The sequence below is a fragment of the Nelumbo lutea genome, chromosome 1 (assembly GCF_056320005.1).
Source record: "Nelumbo lutea isolate HS-2025 chromosome 1, American lotus-T2T, whole genome shotgun sequence".
NCBI lineage: Eukaryota > Viridiplantae > Streptophyta > Magnoliopsida > Proteales > Nelumbonaceae > Nelumbo > Nelumbo lutea.
The window spans coordinates 137,421,729-137,437,425 of NC_142684.1; the positions used below are offsets into that span (position 1 = coordinate 137,421,729).

Here is a 15,697-nt window from a genome sequence, read left to right on the forward strand (position 1 = left end):
TCTAACCGTAGAAAATCTTCCCACTTGTGAGCTTTGCCTTCAAGGAAAGATGACTAAGCGGCCATTTGACAGTAAGCCTGAAAGATCTGGAGGCACACTTGACCTAATACATGCTGATGTATGTGGTCCCCTGAGTGTTAGGACACGGAATCAACACGTGTACTTCATCACCTTTACATATGATTTTTCACAATATGGTTATGTGTACCTAATGAGACACAAGTCTGAATCCTTTGAAAAGTTCAAAGAGTTCAGACAGGAAGTCGAGAAACAGTTAGGGAGAGAAGTTAAGGCCCTTCGATCGGATCGAGGTGGCAAGTATCTCTCTGACGAATTTAGGGACTACTTAAAGGACAATGGGATAGTGTCACAACTAGCTCCTCCTGCTACACCTCAACTCAACGGTTCAGAGAGGAGGAATAGGACATTGTTGGACATGGTCCGATCACTTCTCGTACGCTCAGAATTACCCACATCCTTTTAGGGATATGCATTAGAGACTGCTATCTACGTGCTGAATTGGGTTCCAACCAAATCAGTTCCGAAAACTCCATATGAACTATGGACCGAAAGGAAGACAAGTGTAAGACACTTGAAGATTTGTGGTTGTCCTACACACATTAAAAGAACAAGTGCGGACAAGTTGGAATCCAAAACCAGTCATTGCCTATTTATAGGCTACCCAAAGGATTCAGTGGGTTATCTATTCTATGACCCAAGTGAGCAGAAAGTGTTCTGCAGTCGAAACGGCCAATTCTGAGAATCTGAATACATCATGGACACTCACCGTCAGGAAATAGTTCTTGATGAGGAGAGCTCACGAGCAGTGGGATATGTCCCACAAGTTTCAGGTAGTGACCAACCTAGAAGGTCCACCCGAGTATCCAGACCACCAGTCCGATATGGTTATAACCAGGATACCACCTGGTGGAAGCCTTGACTAGTGAAGAGGATCCCGTGACTTACACGGAAGCTATGTTAGACATAGATTCCCAGAAGTGGGTGGAGGCCATGAGAGCTGAGATGGACTCGATGGAGACCAATGGAGTTTGGACTCTAGTAGATCCGCCCTCCGGGGTAAAAGCAATTGGTTGCAAATGGATCTACAAGAGGAAAAGGGCCCCGATGGCAGGATTGAGACCTACAAAGCTCGCTTGGTGGCAAAAGGGTATACTCAGAAAGAAAGCATCGATTATGAGGAAACCTTTCCGCTCGTGGCCATGCTTAAATCAATTAGGATCCTGCTAGCTGTAGCAGCATACCATAACTACGAGATTTGGCAAATGGATGTCAAAACCGCGTTCCTGAATGGAGATCTTAGTGAAGATATCTACATGCAGCAGCCGCAAGGCTTCATTGCTGCTGGTCAGGAACACATGGTATGTAAACTCAATAGATCCATATATGGACTTAAGCGGGATTCTAAGAGTTGGAACATCCGTTTTGATTCTGCCATCAAAACGTTTGACTTTGAGCAGAATCCGGATGAGCCCTATGTTTACAGGAAGTCTAGTGGGGATATCCTACTCATTGGGAATGATGTGGGAATGTTGACTTCAGTCAAGGTATGGCTATCACAGCAGTTCTCCATGAAAGATCTTGGAGAAGCTTCATATATACTAGGTCTTCAACTCTATAGAGATAGATCAAAGCGGATAATTGGATTATCCGAGGCTGCTTACATTGACAAAATTATCAAAAGGTATAGCATGGAAAACTCCAAGAAAGGAAATGTTCCTTTCAGACATGGAGTAACTCTCTCCAAGAAGATGTCTCCCAAGACTTCTGAGGAGATCGAGGGCATGAACGATGTTCCCTATGCCTCAGTCGTAGGGAGCATCATGTATGCCATGCTGTGCACACGCCCGGACATAGCTCAGGCGGTGAGTGTGGTAAGCATATTCCAGGCTAACCCAGGGTAGGAGCATTGGACTGCTGTGAAGAACATATTTAAATACCTTCGAAGGACAAAAGAGTTTTGTCTGGTATTCGATGGTAGTTCACTACAAGTTCTGGGGTAAACCGATGCCAATTTCCAATCGAATCCAGATGATAGAAAGTCTACATCTGGGTATGTTTTCACAATAGGATCGTGTGTTGTTTGCTGGAAAAACAGCAAACAGGGGTCCACTGTAGACTCCACAACCAAGGCCAAGTACATTGCCGCAAGTGAAGCTGCCAAGGAAGCCGTGTGGATGAAGAAATTCATACACGAATTGGGAGTGATTCCGTCCAGCACATCACCCATCCCGTTGTTGTGTGACAACAATGGAGCGATCGCCCAGGCTAAAGAGCCTCGGGCCCACTTGAAGTCAAAGCACATCAAGAGGAAATGCCATGTACTGCGGGAGATCGTTGGTAGAGGGGACGTCCTAATTCAGAAGGTAGCATCAGCTGATAATGTGGCAGACCCATTGACTAAGCCACTGACATAGAAGGTGTTTGAGAAACACGTGGAAAGTATGGGACACCATCTTGTACCAGATTGGACCTAAGTGCAAGTGGGAGCTGTTAGACAGTCTTGTATGCCCTTAGCTTCAATCGGATTTGATGTACTTTATTATTTAGTGGAAATAAATAAAAGTGCATGTTTGATTCATGTTGTTTGGTATAATTCTGTGTAAGACCTTAAAACTGGACACTTATAAAAATTTGTGTTAGTTTTAAATGTTCACAGCCATTGGATAAGTCTGGGGAGATTTATCTTGCCAAGGCTGATACTGATGTGCCACCAAGTGTTGGGGCCATCAGGGTAAGACCCAAGGCACATGCAGTATAGGATTGTTTGAACCCTTGAACCAGACCAGATTTCCAGCATTGCCCTAGACCTTGGAGATAGATGGGCAAAACTGGAAAGTTACACCTGACCCCTAGACTCGATTATGACACATCACTAGGTGTCGGATCGGGCTGTCTTTGATGTGTCAATCAGTGAGATCCTTAGTGGGGGTCAAAACCTGGACATGTTGGGGCAGTCTGAGAATTCATCTGAGTGAATGGTCATAGTGACAGGATCAGCCCCTTTGTCGGACAATGGTAATGATCGGGAATGCACTCTCTCTAATGGAAACCAAACTGCCGGCAGTTGATTTCAATCATTGGAATTTTGTTTTGCAATATATATATATATATATATATATATATGTATATGTACGGTTTCAAAAGATTTGCAAAAGGTTTTAATTCCCGGGATCCATGTGAGTGGAGAGTGCGGCACTGTTCCTTCTAGCCGAGGGAGAGGTCTTCTCTTGTCGGGCAGTTCTTGATCATTAAGGGCTGAGAGGTTAAGTGTAAGACCATTTAGAATAATACCTGATGGGCTAATCTTGCACCTGCCCACAATCCCTGGGTTTTTATAAGATGGCTTGGCCCATGGGCCACTTAATGTAAGTGTTGGGCCCATAGGGTCCATGTGATGAGCTCAAGGGGGTCACTGAGTCTTTTAGTGAATTCGGTCGGGCCTTGTAATAAAGGCAGGGCCGAACCCATGTGGCTGGTGTGTAGATCAATGCTTGGGTCCCACGCCATACAAAGAAGCCCAACTGGGCAACAGATTGGAAACTAGTTAAACATTGAACACTTAATGGGCCAAAAGCCCATTTCTAACTGGGCTGATATGATCACCAGTTCATGGGGCGAATCTGAGATTAATGTTAGTAAAAGGATTGGGTCTTTAACCTTATCCACTCTAAGAGACCAAATTCAAATTAGATTTGAATCTAGTAAACCTCCTGATAAGATCAGGAGTTAACTAACTTAATCTACAAATAGGATTAAGATTAACCCCTATCCAAATACTGATTTGGATTGGGATAACTCCCAAAATGTTGGGAGGTTTCTTAATCAAGAAGAAAGAGGAGAAAACCCCAGCAGAAATATCAGATTTCAAACTAGGGGTTTGAGTAAGCAAGAAACACATCCTGGACTTCTCCTCCTTCAGCCGCTGTCATTCCCTGTTGGAAGATTGGATCTTTGCAGCAACAGGAAGTCAAGAAATCAGTTTTTGACAATAGTCTTGCAAGAAAGACAAAAAGGATTCGGTGTTCAAGGTTTCCAGAGGGTTTTTGTGAAGAATCCAGTGTGTAGGATGCACCCTACTGGTTCCGTTCCATCCACAGCTGTGTCATCTTCAGCAGGAGCGGATCTTGGTTTTTTCTTTGGGTGTGAACACCAACTTTGGGAGATATTGTTTCTCCAGATCAAGTATAATCATTTCTGTTTCCTTTTGGTTCAGATCTGGTTTGATTATGGTTCAAGTAGAATCCTTGAATAATGTATTCTAAATTTAAGGAATATGATTCCCAGTTGGAAGAAGGTAGGAAATTTTTTTGAAATTCGCCCACCCATTCTGCACCTTTCTTGGCATCCATTAGATGGATCCTACCATTCTTTCAGGGGGGAAGTTTCATTTTAATGCTTCCTCCAACAGTTGAGTGTTTATTCATTGTTCCACTGATGTGGTGCCTAGTGCCGCTTAGTTGTTAATAAACGGCTTATCAAGTAATTTTCTCGGTTTTTGAAGACAAATCAAGTACAAATATTTATTTAATAAACAAAAGCTATGCCAAACATATACATATTTTTCATTAATTTGTATTAATGAATCTAAAATATTTTAGGCAAAAACAACAATGATACCAAAACCAAACACAACCTAAAGTTACAATAGATCAAGTATAAAAAGTCTGAATTATGAACGGGATGGAGAAAATGTGTAGGCAGCAAAGTGCAGCACCAGAAACCCCTGTGTAAGCTTGTCTGGGGGACCGAAAAATGAAAACTACCATGCTTCCATCTTTACTTTCAAGGAAGAGCAACTTAAACCTTTTAGGCTGTGTTTAGTTGCAAAATTGTGACAGTGTAAATGATTTGAATGTAAATTTTGACTTATTTTTGTTTCAAATTTTAGGTTATTTTATTTGATTGCAGTATAAATGAAAATCCAAAACAAAATTAAACAAGAATTTGCATTTTTTACATTTATATTCCCATACATTTGTACTCGTGCAAATAAATTAGTACTACCACCAAACACAGCCTTACTTACTACTCCTCGTTCATATTTCCAGCAACAACGCTCCATTCCACATAGTTAGATGACCTTTACACGTCTTGACTGCATCAGAAAAGGTAATAGAATTAGAAAAAGCATCTGATCTCGAACTTGTTGAAAGCAGCTCACAAAAAAAGTTGTTATCTTAGGACCTATTTGGGAGGGCTTTTGCGTAATTGAGCTGCATCAGATGGAGTCGCTTTGGAGAAGCTACAAAAAAATCTTTTTTTTTTGGGCTCATTTAAGCTTATTTTTGGCTTTCTGGTTTCTTACCAGACACGGCTTCATAGATTGCTGGGTTTATCAACTCATGTGACGCCAGAAGCCTTGTGTGAAAGCCCTCGCAAACGGGTACTTAATTAGCTAATACTTATAGGCAGGCAGAATTGCTTGTGGGCTGGATTGGACTTGAGCCCACGGAAGTTCTGTTCAGGGTCGTTAATTGAGGCCCGGGCATGTGAACAAGAAGAGTTGTCTTGGCTAACTGACAACCCTGAAATCAGTTTTTGGAGCTGTGACATTCTTGTGGAACAAGAAATTCCTGTTGTAGACTTGTAGGATGCCATGACTGTTGCCTTCAAAAGCTCCTTTATTCTTCTTAAACTGGAACAATTAGAAAGCTACACAAGACTAATGATAAAAACTTAAGGAAGTATGAAAGTTACTTTACAGACTCAAAATCTTCTTACAACTCCTTTCCTGAATTTCTTTCCCACTTCAAACCTATCTTTCTCTTTACCTAAATAAAAGAAAAAAGAAAAAAAGAAACTAGCTTTACCAAACAGCCTTCCCAAAATAAAATTTGGTTTTCTCTAACCCATAAGAAAAGCACTTTCTTGAACAAAACACATGTTTGGTTTATTCGGAATAAAAGAGGAAAGAAAGGTGGGATAGGAAGGTGATGTCAACATGTCTTCATATATGCAAACTATTTCTTATTAAAAATTTCTCTGAGACTGTAAGTGTTTATATCAAGGAAACAACCTTATCTATGAAACAGTGCCATAAACAGCCTTAAGTTCAAGATATAAAGTCGAATCTGATGATCTGTGACGGCAAATGCTTAGGCCACAAGGCCAAAGCTGGGTCTGGTTATCCGGTCCAATTGACATCTGGGGGCTGGGCCCTAAATGTTCGAGATCATATGACTGGCATACTAACGGTCTGTTTGGTTCGTAGAAAAGATCGAAATCAGAATCCTCAGGAATTGGAATCGGAATCACCTATTCCCGACTTTTGTTTGGTTTGGTTGGGAATTGGAATCAGATTCTGGTTGCTGATGTTTGGTTCATTTGGAGTTGGATTCAGAATCAATTGAAAATTTTCAATTTTATATTAGTCTATTTATTTATTTTATTATTATTTTATGAATATATAATTATTATTTAATAATTAATATCTTAGTATTTATCATTAATTTATGAATATTTTATTAATATTCTATTATTTTATTGTCATCTTCTTATTAGTTTATTAATATTCTATTATTTTTGTTTGTGATTTTAAAAGTACTTTGTTGTTATTTAATAAATAGTAATTTTCTTTTATTATTTATTTTTTATTATTATTTTCTGATATTTAATAATTAATATCTTAGTATTTATCATTAACTTATGAATATTTTATTAATATATTATTATTTTATTACTAATTTAATTCTATTGTATTAATGTTTTATTTATACTTTATTATTATGTTTAATAGTTAATATCTTAATATTTATCATTAATTTATGATTATTTTATTACCAATATGTTATTATTTATTATTATTACTATTAACTTGTTATTGATTTAATAATATTTTATAATTTTTTTAATATTAGTGTTTGGGCGATTTCTTGTCATAAGTTCTTTACTTCTTGATAGACTTCGGAATGGGAATCCTATTCCCTAAGGGGAGGGGAAACCTGGAATGGCCATTCCCCCAAGAATGAGAATCGGAATCCCATTCTTGCCAAACAAACAGTTGAAATCAGAATGAGCTATTCCAATTCCAATTCTAAAAAACCAAACGGACCCCTAAATATCTTCATGATTAGGACGAATGAGATGGGCCAACTAGGATGGTCTTTCGAAAGAAAGTCAGGACAGGAGTAATCATTTTCAGCCCAGCCTGGGCCGGTCCATTTTCAGCCTCCCCTTGATTTTCATATCTAAACCCAAAACCCCTAATTCATAAAGTCAGGAGTGATCATTTTCAACCGGGTAGGGGCCAAGTAAATTCTAAGAAATATTGACTGGGTTGAGATGGTATTTCATGGAATTACAGCCTTCACAAATGTCACACTCGATAAACTAAACCAAATCAAACCTGAAAATATAAGAAATAATAATCTACCATCACCGGTGCCGGTGCAACCATGAGAAGAGTGGGCTTTATTTACCCACACCCACATAATAGCCCAAACATACATAAATGATTGAAGAGTAGACAAATGACAGGATAGGAAAGACAAAAGCTTGCATATCCAAACAAACCAAAGGCGCAGAGCATCATGACATGAATGTTGGCTTGGTTAGGCTTTGAAAAGATAAGAAATTGTTTTCAAGACCTTGATTATCTCATCCCATTTGCTTTTGTATCTTTCCCTAAAGCTCCTCCTTCATACAAATAAGAAAAATCCGGTTGATGATCTCATGGGACGGCGCCTCACCCATCCGTGCATATATTATAATATTTCATCTTAACCTCCCTCCCTCTCTCTTTTCAAGGTCAATGCAATAAACAATGGATTAGAGAAGTATTTGTTGAAGTTCCACAGAGATTCCCCTGTTTAACAAATCCTAATGGAACATGTTTTCTTCAAGAGAAAGGACAGGTTTCAAATGAGAAACCACCATCGTTCCCTGAAGATGGGACAGGTGTTGGGTCCAGAATCAACGTTTAAAATTTTGTTTCAGTAGGTATTGATTTGATTAGTCAATTCACGTTTGGTCGTGGTGTGTTTGCTGGAATGACTTATTGACTGGGTTGAATGTTCATAAGTTTGATTACTTCGGTTGTATTGTGAGAGATATAACATGGGTTCTTTCTGTGCAATGAAAGTTTGAAAAAGTGAGTACTCTGGAGATGATGGATAATGGGTTTGTAGCTCTGATGAATGGACTTCACTCAACTAATGGAAGCTCTTAGAGTGCAGGAGTTTTCTTTATGATTCTGGTGCAAGCTCTACAGAGCCTGCAGAAGGCTATTTTAATGATGTATATTTAAGCTGGGATGATATTTCAAATGAATGTTGTTTTATAGTGTGCTGGCAAAAATGGAAATAAGTTTGGCGAACAAAGCAATTTCCTTATGTCTTAGTTTGGATTGTGGTGATTCCAATTAAGACATCAGTGGATCAACAGAAAACTGGGTCTTAATTCTAAAATCTGGCTTAGTTTCTGGCAGCACCTGAATATATATATATAGTGATGTAGTCTTATAACTAAGGGATAGCAAAATAGCTGCAATTAAATTGTCCCTAGGAAAGCTATTTCAATGAAAGCGTTTAAGATTTGAAAAGCTATAGTTCCAGTGCTAGCTGAAAGTACTTCTGTCGTAGTGTTTCACCAAATCTGAATTCCGTGTTTGATCTGCACGCACCCCTTTTGCTCCTACCTCAACACAGAAGCACATTTAAGCAGCTTTGAAAAGCTTATAAATGGTAGCAAGTAGAACATCCTTCAAGGAATGCTGCACACAGATCTGTTCCGTTGCACTATTGCTAGCTAGATATCCTACGCACAATGAGGAAGGGCTCTGATATGAAACGATGGATCTAGGCAATTTCATTGATGGTGGCAATGTCAGCTCTAGTTTGTGTAATTTAGTGGACCCAGATTGATTAACATAACGTCGGTTCAGTCTTGTCATTGTATATTGGCCTTTTAACATGAAACCAGAAGAATATTATGATCAATAAGCAACAATCTGACAACAACAACAATAAGCCCTTCTGCTAACTGATAATTTCATCTTGATAAAATAATCAGAGAGAGAGAGAGCTTCAATTTTATTTCTACAAAAGTATGAACATGCTACCTGATGAAAACCCCACATTGTACAAATCATCTATGCTGTGCAGTAGTGGAAGAACAGAAGCAAGGCTGGTGATGGAATGGACAGAAGCGTGGGAGAGCGAGATCACAAAACCGTCTCAGCGTCCTCCTAGGTCCCACGCAGTAGCATCTCAACTCAAATACATGTGCTTTGTTACTGTAACGACAACCAAAAGATCCAAAACAGAGAAACAACCACTGATATGGGGCCAATAAGGCTATAACTACTTTAACTACTACTTCGCTGGAATCCTGAAATGTGAAGATTAAAAATAATAAAGAAAACAGAAGGAAAAGAAAGACAGAGAAAGGGGAAGACAGGAGATCGAACTTGTTGGAATTTAAGACCCGCCATTGCTGTAAGGCCCAATAAAAAATGCACAGCCTTTGTTCAGCAGTGGCAGAACCTGAAAATCTATAGAATACTCAAGTGTTGAAGAGGAGGGGGGGTGTATTGGCATCGACAAGAGAGGGAAAGCGAGAAGAAGAAGAGGAAGAAGCATGAACTGGGTTTCTAATAAGAAAAACTAACAGAATTCCTAAGAAATCACGGGCTGTCCTTGTTAAAAAATCTGCAACCTGTGAGAGAACTCGAAGGATGTTCTAATTTGTTTCTAAATGCTAACGCCTAACTGGGGATGGAGAAGGAAGAGAATTGACGACTGGATCGAGTCTGGTGGGATGAGCCAACGAGAGGCAGGTTCCATTCTGCATCCAAATGGCCAAAGGGACAAGATTAAGAGGGAGAAGGAGTTGGGCTGTCGAGTTGATTTTGAAAGTCAGTGGCTTGAAGTTCCTGCTGACTAGAGGTGGGCATAGCAAGATGGGACTGTAGAAGTAGATTATTTGTGGTGTCGATATCGTCCCAAACAGGGCTACCTGGACCCCAGCCAGCTGGTATGGCATTGAACCAGGCCTCTTGCATGTCTCCCCATACCAACTCCGAAGATGCAGAAATCCCTTCCCCAGTTACGGAACCACTCGATCCCGATCCCATTCCGGCAGGAGAGTTTCCCTGAAAATTGGGCTTCTCTGGGCCATCATCGCTTGGATTGTTGGGAGGCATGGGCGCAGTCTCCACATGCTGAGACTCCGAATGAGGCTGAGGCGGCAACGGTTGCTGCTGGCGGGGTTGGTGAGGATTTGAATTGAGAGTTGGGGGTGATGAACATGATGAACTTGGAGCAGTCGCAGCACCGTCCCTGCCAAGAAAGAGTTCGGGGAAGTTGAGGCGAGCATGATCCCCTCTTAATTTATAGGCCTCGCGGTCGTAGGCCAAGGCGGCATCTTCTGCTGTATCAAAGGTGCCGAGCCAAAGGCGAGCCCTGTTGCGAGGGAGACGAATCTCGGCTACCCATTTACCCCAATGGCGTTGCCTTACTCCTCTGTAGAGCTTGGTGGTGGATCCTGGAGGAGCTGGAGGTCTGAACAAGTTCCTACCATGCTGTCCCAATCTGTTCATCATCATCGTCCGACCCCGCGGGCTGAGATTGAGCGCGTCACTCCAATACCGGAGAAGCTGTCGCTGTTGCTCTGTCGACTGCCCTTCTCCGACGAAGAACGGCGGGTAGTAACCCATCCCATGGTTCTGGGGAGTGAATGAAATCATCTGCTGGTGCTGTGGATGGGGTTGATGGAACAGAGCAAATGGTGTTGTTCCGAAATGATTGGTCATCTCTGTATGCTGAGATCCATCAAAGGCAAAAGGGAATACAATCCTGGAAGAAGGTTGAGTAATCACCGTATCTGTTATAGTAGCTGTACTAGTAGAAGGAGAAGAAAAAAGTGAGACGTGGGTTGCTTGACCTGTGATTGAAACAGAAGAATTACAAGGATTCTGACGTTCAGGGCTTCGAATCTTCTTGAGAGGCCTGGGTGAAATGGACGCCCCCTCAAAAACCGGCATCCATTGGCGCCCCTCTAAGCTAACCGGATTCTTGCCCTTGTCCTGAGTCTCACCACATCCCTGTTTCGATGTGCTACGGCTGTTGACGTTTGCCATGTCGGTTGCACCAATAATACAAACTCTGATACGTACGAACTAGAGAAACAAGGTTTCCCTTGCTCGATGCTGCTGGATTTAAAGCCGAAAATTGAAAGGAGGAAAGCCTGCTGCTGCCAGCCGCCCGCTCTCTCGGGAAATAGATGAGATATGGATTGACAAACAAAAAGAAAAAGCAAAATAGAAGATAAAAGAAAACAGATTAAAGTTGATGAGAAACGAGCTAGGAAGAAAAAGATCCAACTTTTTAAATTAGAATCTGGATTCCATGTCAATCACCGATTCGATCAAACCAAAACTAAAAACAGAACAGGATATACATAACTATAACCCATGTCGACTGCCCAATGGGGAAGCGAGAGAGACAGACAGACAGACAGAAGTGTTTCGGCGGAGAGCGAGCGGCTGGGTAGAGAGAGAGAGAGTGGACGAAGAGCCTAGAAAAAGATCCAAGTTCGTGACTGTGTATGGCTTCAAATCCTGCTGAAAACTCAAATCGGTCGTAATAAAGCAGAATTGGGGGGGTGGTAGAGACTATATAGCAGAGAGCAAAGCCAAAATAAACGTGAGGGAGGAAAGCATTATAAGAGAAGAGGCCAATAAGCGATTCGACGAGAGGATCCATCATCCATCAAAACAAAAACACATAAAGATATATGTGGTCGAACCAACGTTTCTCCTCCAGTAGTATCATTTGATTGAGTGGTCTGGACTTGTGCTACCAACGCAGCTTCCAACATGATCTGTAGCCGCACATCCTCAAACGTGTTTCGCAATCATGTCAGAGATGAGATGTATGGCTATGGGCGATGTTGGAAGGTTTATTTGTAGCGCGCCCAGCAAATCCTGACTGACGGGGACCAACCATCGAAGAAGGAGCTTATCCAATGAAATAATGACAACTGTGTTTAGGTTCATGTATTAGAAACCCGGATGTGCTGCTCGCCAATGAACACTAGTGTGTTATGTTATGTAGGCCCATTACATATACACAATTTGGCGAGCAACCCGGATGTGCTGCTCGTGCTCGCCATTCCATTTGTATTACAGTTACAAGATTATCGCTAGCTAGTAGTATGGTAGTGGTTCAAGAATATTCTCTCTCTCGGGCTATTCCACTGTTGGGCCCAGCCCATTATGGGATATTGACCTATATTATAGTCCATTCTACTTTAGCCAATTGTTTTTTTGTTTAAAAAAAAAAAAAGAAAAATAAAAACTAGGGTTAGATTCTTTTTTGTGCGCAGTGTGTTGAAGAGAGAGGAAAAGAGAGAAATTGAAATACTGTGCAGATTTCTCAGTGTGTAGAGTTCATCAAACGGTCGGAACTTTCTGATCCATCGTCCAATCGAGCAGCAATTTGGAAAGTAAGTGGAGAACTCATTTTTCTTCATTCTGAACGATCGGATCTTTGATCGGAGCTCTGAATCGCCGGTTATTTGAGGTCGAATAGAAGCAACTCGCAGTTATTCGGGAAAAGAAAACATCTCGCGAAAGTCTTCATCAATTACTCTGATCAAGGGTCATTTGTGGTTCGATTTGGCTGAAATTTGGTTGGATTGTTTAAAACTCACAGACCTACGATCTGAATGGTGGAGATCTGATTTGAAGCAGTGAATGTCTCAATGTTATGGCCTGAACAGTAGCCGCGTTTGTGAGTTTTTTCTGACTGTTATTTTCACCGCTTTTGGTATTCTCGTTTGTATGTTTGAGAATCTGTATTTGCTCTAAGTTTGTGAGCATATTGTGGTGTTTGAGTTGCTATAATTGTTACTTCAAGTTATTAGTGGAGATTTTTTATTGGGTCTCCTTGGTCCCGTGGTTTTTACCCTTTACATTGGAGGGTTTTTCACGTTAAATATCGTGTGTGTCTCTCTTTGCTTGGAATTGTGGTATTTGATATCTTGCTTGGAATTATGCTATCTGAATATCAACAATTTTTTTTTTGAGAAATAGTTCGTGGATAAACTTAGTTTCTTCCCAACAAGTGATATCACATGTTATTAATTTATCTCATATTGTTGCTTTGCAAGCTGATGTTCCTAATAGGGTGTGGTACGGAAAAGATGTGTCATATGACCACTTACGTGTCTTTGGCTGTAAAGTATTTGTGCATGTGCCAAAAGATGAAAGGTCCAAGTTAAATGTCAAGATAAGACAATGTATCTTCATTGGCTACGATCATGATGAATTTGGCTATAGATTGTACGACCTAATTGAAAAGAAGCTTGTAAGAAGTCGTGATGTTATTTTTATGGAGGTTCAGACCATTAAGGATATTGATAAGGCAGAGAAATCAGAGTCTTCGAGTACTGATGGGTTGGCTGATCTTAATCCAGTTCTTGAGACACATATGTCCAGTGTAGCTGAGGTTGGTAATTATGATAATGGCCAGAATCATATTCATGATGATTTGGTTGAAGATAATGATGATGATGTTGTTGATGATATTGATGCTTCTACCAATGGTGCTATTGGTGAACCTATTGCCTCACTTAGAAGGTCTTCTAGACAGTATATTCCCTCTACTCGCTATTCGTCTAATGAATATGTGCTTCTCACTGATGGGGGAGAACCTGAATGCTACAAAGAGGCTATGGGGTCTGAGCACAAGAAAGAATGGATTGCCGCTATGAATGATGAGATGAAATCTTTGGTTGACAACCATACTTTTGAGCTAGTCAAGTTGCCTAAGGACAGAAAAGTTTTGCAAAATCGATGGGTTTACAGGTTAAAGACTGAGGAGAATACTTCTAATCCACGATACAAAGCTAGATTAGTTGTCAAAGGCTATCGTCAGAGAAAGAGATTTGACTTTGAGGAGATTTTCTCCCTTATTGTCAAAATGTCTTCTATCCGAGTTGTTCTTGGTTTGGCAGCCAGTCTTGATTTAGAGGTTGAGCAGATGGATGTAAAAACTGTTTTCCTTCATGGTGATTTGGAGGAGGAAATTTACATGGAGCAACCAGAAGGTTTCGTGGTGAAGGGAAAAGAAGACTATGTCTGCAGATTGAAGAAAAGTCTATATGGGTTGAAACAAGCCCCGAGGCAATGGTACAAGAAGTTTGAGTATGTTATGATCCAGTAGGGATTCAAGAAGACAACCTTAGACCATTGTGCTTTTGTGCAGAAGTTTTATGATAAAGACTTTATCATTTTATTGCTCTACATTGATGACATGTTGATTGTTGGCCATAACTGTTCTAAAATTGACAGGTTGAAAAATGAGCTTAGTAAGTCTTTTGCAATGAAAGACTTGGGACTAGCAAGACATATACTTGGCATGCAGATTGCTCGTGACAAAGAGGCCAAGAAGTTGTGGTTATCTCAAGAGAAGTATATTGAGAAAATACTTCAGTGGTTTCATATGGATAAGGCTAAAGTGGTAAGTACACCTCTTGCTTTACACTTTAAGCTTAGTACTAGCAAGTTCCTTCTAGTGATAAAGAAAAAGGAGAAATGCAACGTATTCCTTATGCATCTGCAGTAGAAAGTTTAATGTATGCAAATGTTTGCACAAGGCCTGATATAGCTCATGCAGTTGGTGTTGTTACTCGTTTTCTATCCAATCCAGGTAGAGAACATTGGACTGCTGTGAAGTGGATATTGAGATATCTCCGGGGTATTTCTTGTTTAAAACTTTGTTTTGGAATTGGGAAACCTATTCTTTGTAGTTTTACAGATTCAAACATGACTGAGGATGTTGATTCTAAAAAGTCTACTTCTGGCTATTTGATTACCTTTGTAGGGGGAGCTGTGGCCTGGCAGTCTAGGTTGCAGAAGTGTGTTGCATTGTCCATGACTGAGGCTGAGTTCATCGCTATTACTGAAGCATGTAAGAAGTTGCTGTGGATGAAAAAGTTTGTGCATGAACTTGGTTTCACCCAACAGAGGTATGTCTTATATTGTGATAGTCAGAGTGCTATTCATCTTGGTAAGAATCCAACATTTCATAATAGATCGAAGCATATTGATGTAAGATATCATTAGATTCGAGATGTTTTGAATTCAAAGTTGATTGAGCTTGAAAAGATTCACATTGACAAAAATGTTGTTGACATGATGACAAAAGTGGTGCCTCGAGAGAAGCTTGAACTGTATGCCGGAGCAGCTGGCCTTAAATTTGCATAGTTGACTTTTTTGAAGTGTCTCCCTTCTCTCATGGGCTGGAGGGGGAGAATTGTTGGGCCCAACTCATTATGGGATATTGACCCATATTATAACCCACTCTCCTTTAGCCAATTGTTTTTTTTGTTTTTCAAAAAAAAAAAAAGAAAAACAAAAACTAGGGTTAGATCCTTTTTTGCGCGCAGTGTGTTGAAGAGAGAGAGGAAAAGAGAGAAATCGAAATATTGTGCAGATTTCTCAGTGCACAGAATTCATCAAACAGCCGGAACTTTCTGATCCACCGTCCGATCGAGCAGAAATTTGCATAGTAAGTGGAAGACTCATTTTTCTTTATTCTGAACGATCGGATCTTTGATCGGAGCTCTGAATCGCCGGTTATTTGAGGTCGAACAGAAGAAATTCGTAGTTGTTCGGAAAAAGAAAACATCTCGCGGCAGTCTTCATCAATTACTCTGATCAATGGCCATTTGT

General features: G+C 40.5%; 1 pseudogene across 2 annotated transcripts; it reads right to left on the reverse strand.

Annotated features, from left to right (window-relative positions):
• Nucleotides 1–4,944: 4,944 nt before the first annotated feature.
• On the reverse strand, nucleotides 4,945–11,722 carry LOC148877838 (ethylene-responsive transcription factor ERF054 pseudogene; annotated as a pseudogene). 2 transcript variants are annotated; one of them, XR_016099310.1, is made up of 2 exons: nucleotides 9,080–11,722; nucleotides 4,945–5,116 (listed from the first exon to the last, which is right to left on the reverse strand). The product of XR_016099310.1 is annotated as an ethylene-responsive transcription factor ERF054 pseudogene, transcript variant X2 (transcript). The 2 variants fall into 2 exon arrangements; XR_016099308.1 differs by lacking the exon at nucleotides 4,945–5,116 and adding an exon at nucleotides 8,879–8,922.
• Between the last annotated feature and the right edge of the window lie 3,975 nt (nucleotides 11,723–15,697).